The 7765-nt window shown below is 38.0% G+C and overlaps 1 non-coding gene across 1 annotated transcript; it reads right to left on the bottom strand.

Moving 5' to 3' along the window:
* Nucleotides 1–5737: 5737 nt before the first annotated feature.
* On the bottom strand, nt 5738–5810 carry TRNAF-GAA (transfer RNA phenylalanine (anticodon GAA)). The gene has a single exon. It is a non-coding gene; the product is annotated as a tRNA-Phe (tRNA).
* Nucleotides 5811–7765: the final 1955 nt, after the last annotated feature.

The raw sequence follows: 7765 nt of genomic DNA, 5'->3' as shown, positions 1-7765 counted from the left end.
CCTTTGCTGTAGATAAAGCGGTGATACGTTTTTCGTGTCCAGACAATGCAGTAAATGTTGCCTACTTATCTGGTGGTGGAATTAATGATAACGAGGTGGAATTAGTGATATGTGCGAAAAATAAAAATTGGCCAGTGATATGATACATAAAGTTGTTGCTTTTTATAATAATTTATATTTGATCTAGATAGTGATCGAAAGGTTTGTGAGGTATTTTTATTGAGTGTGAACTCTTTGTCTAAGCCTGGAAAGTAGAGAAAAATTATACAGTCTTTACTGTGAATGTGTCTTTTGCAATACTCCGACACACCACATTTGATTGGATTCCCATACTAATTATAAGATTCGTGACACTCGCGGTAATTGTGTTTACAATCCGGGCGCTGGTATCACTTGTGCTCGTAAATACGTGAGTAGATTTTTGCATTCCGTTGGAATAGAATAACTTACGGTTCGGCTCAACAGTCCTGAACATGCGGTATGCCTTGCGCTGGGATTTGATAGCGGAGCCTACGTGGGTTAGTTAATTACGTGAAGAACGCGGTAGTACTGGCTGCAGTGATACAGGTCGTAACCAGAATCCTCAATGCTCGTGTGTGTACTTTCAGCGTCGAGCGTGGTCGGCGGCATGGACGAAGGGAGCAGACATACGTGGCGCCAATATGCGAGGGTTGGAATCATCGCCATTGGCTTGGACGCCAAAATTTAAAGTGGTAACTGTTTGATTGTAACACAAAATCAGTTGCTCAACGACCTCTATACGCGGGAGGGTGATGGTTGAGGGAATATATTAAGCAGGTATTATTTTTACGGGCTTTAAAACCTGGGGAGGACTTACAAAACAAGCTTCGAATTGAAAACGCATGATGAATAAGGGCTGAATAAATTACTTCGGGCTTGGGACACCTCAAGTCGCAGCTATCGAACGGCGAAAATAAGGGTGTATTAGGAACGGAGATATGTAACATCTCCTCAATACTGCTGAAGGGAGGAAAGAGATAAAATGAAGTATATTTTTGGATCAGCTTAGAGGAAAATATTTAATACACTCCGCATACTACCAGTCTCGGTAATTTTTTATTCAAGCTAAGGTAGCGGTGGACAACCTGCGGAACGCATGTGGCCCTTGGCTGCCAAGGTCTTGAAAACACAGACAGAAATTTCATCAGGACCAGGAGATTTGTTGGGTTTGAGCATTTCCAACTGACGCAGTGTTCCATAACACGATATATCTATTTCATTCATCGCGCGCTGGTATTGACTGGGTAGTATTTTGGTAATTTTTTCCTTTCATGAATTAAATACATATTTTAAGAGGGAGTACATTAAATTAGATTTTTCTAAGCTGGATGTTTTTTCTGTCCTTTACTGCCGTTTAGTAATCGTACTGAAAGCATCTTGAACCTCTCTCACAAATTGTGTGAACGCTTTGGGATTTTCTTCTAATGAATCCGCTAAAATTTTACTTTTGGAATCGGCCAGGGTTTTCCGAAAAGCTGACTTCACCAGCGACTTGGAAAATTAATAGATTTCTAATAATTTAGTATATTCACTTATCGGTAAACCTTTGCGGACTTTTTTTTGAATTTTACCAGGCGCCTCAACGCTTTTCGCACTTCAGCGTTATAGCATCTACGCGTAAGTTCTGAGTTTTCTTTTTTTATTTCTTTTTGCTAGGTATTAAGTTCTTAGCTGCTGAAATGGTGACTTTTGAGAAGTTTGCCTTCGTTGCTTAGTTATTTGATTTTGGAAATCGATCAGTAGTCTCACTTATTATGCTATCATAATCAGTCCTGTTGAATTAGCAAATTTTTGTTTTACGTTTTAAGTTCTGCTCTATACTGAAGGAGAATATAGCGTGTACAGCTATGTAATAACTAACTTAATCTATCTTTATTACATTCAAAACCTGCCCAGGCACGTTTTTTGCTAAAATATCAAGAATGAGATAACCTATGATCGGCGACGTTATTAATTAACGCTGGGAGTTCTAAGCGAATGTGTTCAAGAGTGATTCGCAGATGTCCTTGTATTTTCCGCCTGTTTAAAAAGTGTATGCATATGTTGCAATCTATCGAGGGAAAATTGTAATCTCCGCCAATTATCAAGTTACAATCATTACATCTAGATCTGTAAAATACTCCAAGCCGCCGCAAGGATATATGTACGGAGGTTGATAGGGCACCACCCGTAAAATAGATTGAAACCATACGCAAAACAAACAAAAACGTACCACTGCACACCCATGCAGACGACATCCACACATTTAGATATGATATCCTCTATCTGCTGCTTTAGCTCCAACACTGAGTTAAGATTTGAATTAGGGAGCTTACAATAAGCGCAAACGAAGATTCTTTTTTACGACGACTTTTCGTGAGCCAAAATGTTTTCTATTTCGCTATCCGAAAGTGCCTTAGGTCGGCTTCCTTGTGAGTTTTTAACTGCAATAAACACACCGCCTCCTTTTTTACAATCCCCATTTAACCTATAACTCTTGAAAGATATCGGGAATATTTCGTAGTCCGCGATTTCTTTCGATGACCAGCTCTCAATTTCTACAGTGCAGCATGTGCACTCCGAATGAGGTGGTGTAATTCAACTCTTCATTTTTAAACTATAGCAGTTAACTACTACTACTGCCTTGATTCGAGGAACCAATTATATTATTTCAATATATTGTTTACTACACGTGTGAGCAACTATTTTGAAGGATAGGCCACACAAAAAGTAAAATTAAAACCAAAATATCGGATGCCTATCTAACCAGATTTTCATGCGATGAGTTTATACAATGCACTATCGAATGTCCCAATAACTACATGTTGTTCTTTTTTCCTATATTTTTATGGCAAAAATATATTTTTATTGAAGAAGTTTAAGATATACAAGCGTATGTTTTCTCTACTCGTTATTGCAAACGAATATTATAAATAAATATAATCTACGTCTTAAAAAAATTAATGCTTCTTACAGTTTTAATATTATAACTGGGGATATCACGTAAATCATCCGTTAATAACCTTTTTTCTCATCAACTAACGTTGAATGGACAAGAAAAACCACAAGTTCTAGAGAAGCGCTGATTGTCCATCAGGAGAAAAGTAAATGCACTACACCATTCCGCCACGGTTCTAATCCTGAGTACCGTTTCTTCGAGGTGAACGCGTGATAAAAGGCTTAAATCTACGCAATACCCCGCAAGCCGCCGCAAGGGCCTGTAGCGCAGGATATCAGGGTATCCACATCGCACATTCATGCATAAATATGAGTTCATACATGCATATGCTCCAACGTACAAACAAACGTGCACATACTTGCATGTATCCATCATTCAATAATGGCATGGTTTGGCCTTAATTGAATTTAGCCTTAAAAATTAAAAATATTCGACTGCTTGATTTTGCTTTTGTTATGATTGTGTATCGTATGAGGGAAGAATGAGTACTTTATCCTGTCAGTTACGGCTTATGCCTCTTTGACTTCATTCCAGAGGACTAGGGTCAGTATGAATGGAAGGGAAGCTGCGTGTTTCAAAACAAGATATGTAGGCATCCTCGGCTTGTTCTGAAGATATTAAGTAAAATACATGTAGAGCTCTGCTCGTACTTGGTAGACAGCGCGAACGACGCACTGGCCATTTTCATTTAGAGGAGGCTTTTGAGTGAAGGAGCCAGGGACGCATGATCCAACTGACTCACGCCCCCGTGTACGTGCCAGCAACCCGTGTGATTACCTTATCCACCGCAATATGCGAATGAGCTCCTCACGGAGTGACTGGCGTTTGCGTGAAGTCATTCGTTTGGAAAACCGAACGTAAATCATATGCTACCATCCCTTTTGTCATTAGGTTTTACGCTTCCTTGCCCCGCGGTGCTTATTCCGTAACCTGAAGTCTATAACATTCACTTTTGTTAATTACTGCATCAGACTCTCAAGGCCACGCGAGAGGACTTTTTATTTCATGTTCCAAGCGGAAGAGAATAAAGAGTGCGAGAGAGGGATTCACTCCGTCTCCACGTGGCGGCGGCCCTGGCGGTATGACGAAACGATCGCTTCCCGAAGGTCGCAAATAGCGGCGGAGGCGGAAGTGACGTCATCCCACGGCTAGTGTTTCGCAGTTGCCACTCGAGCGTGTTGTGTTTTGCACATTTTTTTCCCCCCCGGACAGTTTTTGCACTCCATTCAGTTGGCAACCGAGAGGCTCGTGATTACGTGAATAGAGCACGTTTTGCATTTGGAAATCGAAGGCTATCCCTTATCGTGCATGAAATCATTCCATGTCTGACGTTATATGTCCACCATGCAATAGTTGTTTGACAACAAAACTTGCTGAGTTTCCTTTCACTTGTTGGAGAGGTAGAAAGGTTTATAATCCACGTTTTTCAATATATGCTGCCCGTTCTCGAGGTAATACATACGTATTAAGGTTATTCTGGATGATTTTACGCTGTAAATCAATTCAGATCAATAAAAATTTATTAAGAACCCGTAACTTGGGTGATTGAGAATTATTATCTGATAACTCGAAAATTTTTAGTTGTAATCATCTTCCACATGAATGACTTTATGTAATTTTTATTAACTTTTAATCCTAAATATCTGTAAATATATATTTCATTACAACAATTTCACTGACAATTGAATCATACAGTTTGTTTTCTTTGCCTATAAATCCATGGCACGGCAGGTAGACTTTTTTCATTGAAATATGAAAACAACTTAATATTTCCTCGTATTAAATGCTGCTTGTCAACAGTAATTTGTATTTTTAGTACCCTACAAACCATCGCTTGGGTTTGTGGCTGGGGGTGAATATGCACGAGACCTATTTTGACTCGAATATTTTTATCCCTACCGCGGTCTGACTATGTTATTCTGATCTCTTATCATTCGCAGAAAGGAAATACATAGATAATGATTAATCAGGAAAGCATCAATCTAGTTTAATTTTAGCATTAAATGTTTAGTGGCAATGAATGAAAACAGCCATACTTATCGTTAGTCAAACACATTAATACATATGGAAAACAAAAGCAAGGGGTAAGATGCCAGTATAATATGTTAAGTTAGTGCCTTACTTTCAGGGACTTGTGTTAAACGAAAGACCTAATATTTGTGATGTAATTTTTCTGATTTAGCTAATATTCTTTACCTGCCATCTTCCTGGAAGAAATCTATGTAGTGCTTCAGAATTAATAATCTTGTATTTAATTTTGGTAGCATATATTATTAACCTTAATTATATCACTATGTAGACGGTAAAGTTGTTACTTCCGGCCATTCACCCATATTTAGCTCTTTCGAAATCAGTGCCTATGTGCTGAAAATACGCGGAGTTCCCACATCTTGTTCATGAGATGCAATACCGAGAAGTTATATGGATTCTTTGGTTTCTAAATATTAAGCCGTCTCAGTTTAAGATGAACTCCCATCCGCATGAATTCATTGATGCTGATTTCTCTGACTGCACGGCTAATTGAATTTAGCACAATGGAGCCACATTTCCCAAGTTAGTAAAAAATACATTTTGAAACTTGAAAGGTATCAAAGAGAACAACTCAGGGCCTTGCAATGCGCGTTATTGGTCAAAGAGGTACTGAAAAGAGCATTTTTTTAAAAGGCTTTTGCGAGATATAATTTTTATAAAACAAAAACTAAGTACGTGAGGATAAATTTATTTTGATGTTTCTGCCGTTATATTTAACGCTCTAATAAACACAAAGATAAAAAATTTTGCCGAAACCCGGGATTGAACCAGGGACCTTTAGATCTTCAGTCTAACGCTCTCCCAACTGAGCTATTTCGGCCGGTGAAGGGGAGAAGCACAAGTTTCTCATATTATATAAACGTCCTTATCTCAGTAAAAAATATTTAGCGCTAGTGTTTTTTGGTATATTTTGGTGTACTAGTTAATGCAGAATTCACTTTGATAGCAATTAAAATTCAATAGTTCGGTTTAAATATTGAGTTAGATTGTAGTTCAGTTTAGTTCCTAAGAAATAATTTTCTTGTTATGCCGTCTTGCCAGGTCATTTAAAAAAAACATAACTTTATAATTGCTGAATACATTCTGGTAATTAGAATAGACTGATAGATATTTCCGATACTTGTCCTCCTGAAACTGGCCACTCTTCCTTGGCTTTCATTATTTTCGTGACAGGACGCTTATTTTGGTGATAGGGAATCTTTCGAAGGCTTCGAGGTTTTGACGTTGTTTGTTGAGATTTTTGCTTTAGAGCTATCCGCTTAATTTTGATATAATCGAAGGGACTACGTATTTTATGGTTTTATTGCCTTGGGGCTTGGTTTATGTAGCTTACTCCACTATATGCTCAAGTGTAGCGAATTCATATCGAGCCCTGAATGATGTAATTTTCGGATTCCTGTAAGAGTATCCTCGTGGAGAAATGATTTGGCAATCTCTTTTCACTATTTCACCTTTTATTTTACTGTAAACGAATGACATTGTTGGCAAGTTTCTTGTTTGTTTAGGTAGTGAAAGCACACTGCACACAGGGGCTATTCTTCATACCAGAATCGCCCGTCTCGGGACAACTTGTTCTGGGTTCCCCTCTAAGGTTTCGAACGTTACTCATCGCCGGTCAGGGATTTCGTGGAGTAATAGCCGCGGACGGTTCAGAACTAGCCTTACAGGTATCACAGTTTCTCGACGTGTCGCCCCTTCAATATTGTTTGCTCAGTACTCTAAATCAACAAAATATAATTGCCATAACCCAGGAGATAATTATCAACTGATAACTACTAGGTATTTAATCGATGGATTATATAGATAGCAGTTATACACCAAATTATCAATTCTCATTAAATGATTTTGCAATGCTTAGGGAAGATAAATGTAAAGTGGAAGTTTCACTGAATATATAATAAAATTCAAAGGAAGGAACTGATTGCCGTAAGCCAAAAAAATATAGAAAAACGCATAAACACATTTTTATATGTTTTTCTATAGTTTTGTTGGCTAACTCGCCATCTCGCTCGTTCGCAGAAAAACAATAATTTTATTTTCCCATCTCATCATAAATGAGTTACACAAAGTTTTATTGGCCACAGCTAACCTTAGTGTTTATGTATACTAATTTTTTAAGAAAAGCATTATATTGCATATTGAAATCCGCATTCAATGAAATGCTCCAGGTTAATTACGTAATTAGCATTAGTATTCGTCCCTCATTAACATTGAGGATTGAAGTTTATGATCATTTTATTTCTCATTCTCGTTTTCCAGACATCTCACTTGCCTAACCGGATAGCCACTCTCCAGTACGAGAAAGTGATTGTATAACAGCTCGGTCTTTGCATGAGTCAAGTGCATGCTCTGCGTGAATAAAGACCACGGCTTTCGCACTTTGTCTCCGTGCTTTTTATCGTACTATTGGCTATAAATATGTGAATCACTCGATGACCCAAGGTCGTAGTAAATAAGATAGCGAAGATCGGAAGGTCAATGGATATTTACCACTTTTTCTTCTCGCTCTACTCTCCACACAACGCAACGCATTGATTGATACATTAAAATGTGAAAATATCCGTGCTTCTCTCTTTATCTAATAGCACGCCCTGTTTGCACCTTTTGTCGTTATTTTTTTACGTAAAATATTGATTATTTCTATCGTTAATTTTTGCTTGCACAGTAATTATTAATTGGCATGTGTATTAATTTTGCATTCGTCCATTTGTTTCCAGCATGTCTTCCACAAACGTCTAGCCATTATGCTAGGATTAATTAGGCCTTTCCATCGAA

Source organism: Hetaerina americana, unplaced genomic scaffold (assembly GCF_022747635.1).
Source record: "Hetaerina americana unplaced genomic scaffold, ioHetAmer1.1.p SCAF_2, whole genome shotgun sequence".
NCBI classification, from domain to species: Eukaryota; Metazoa; Arthropoda; class Insecta; order Odonata; family Calopterygidae; genus Hetaerina; species Hetaerina americana.
The sequence above is the reverse complement of the archived record's forward strand: the minus strand, read 5'-3'. Positions and strand labels throughout refer to the sequence as shown.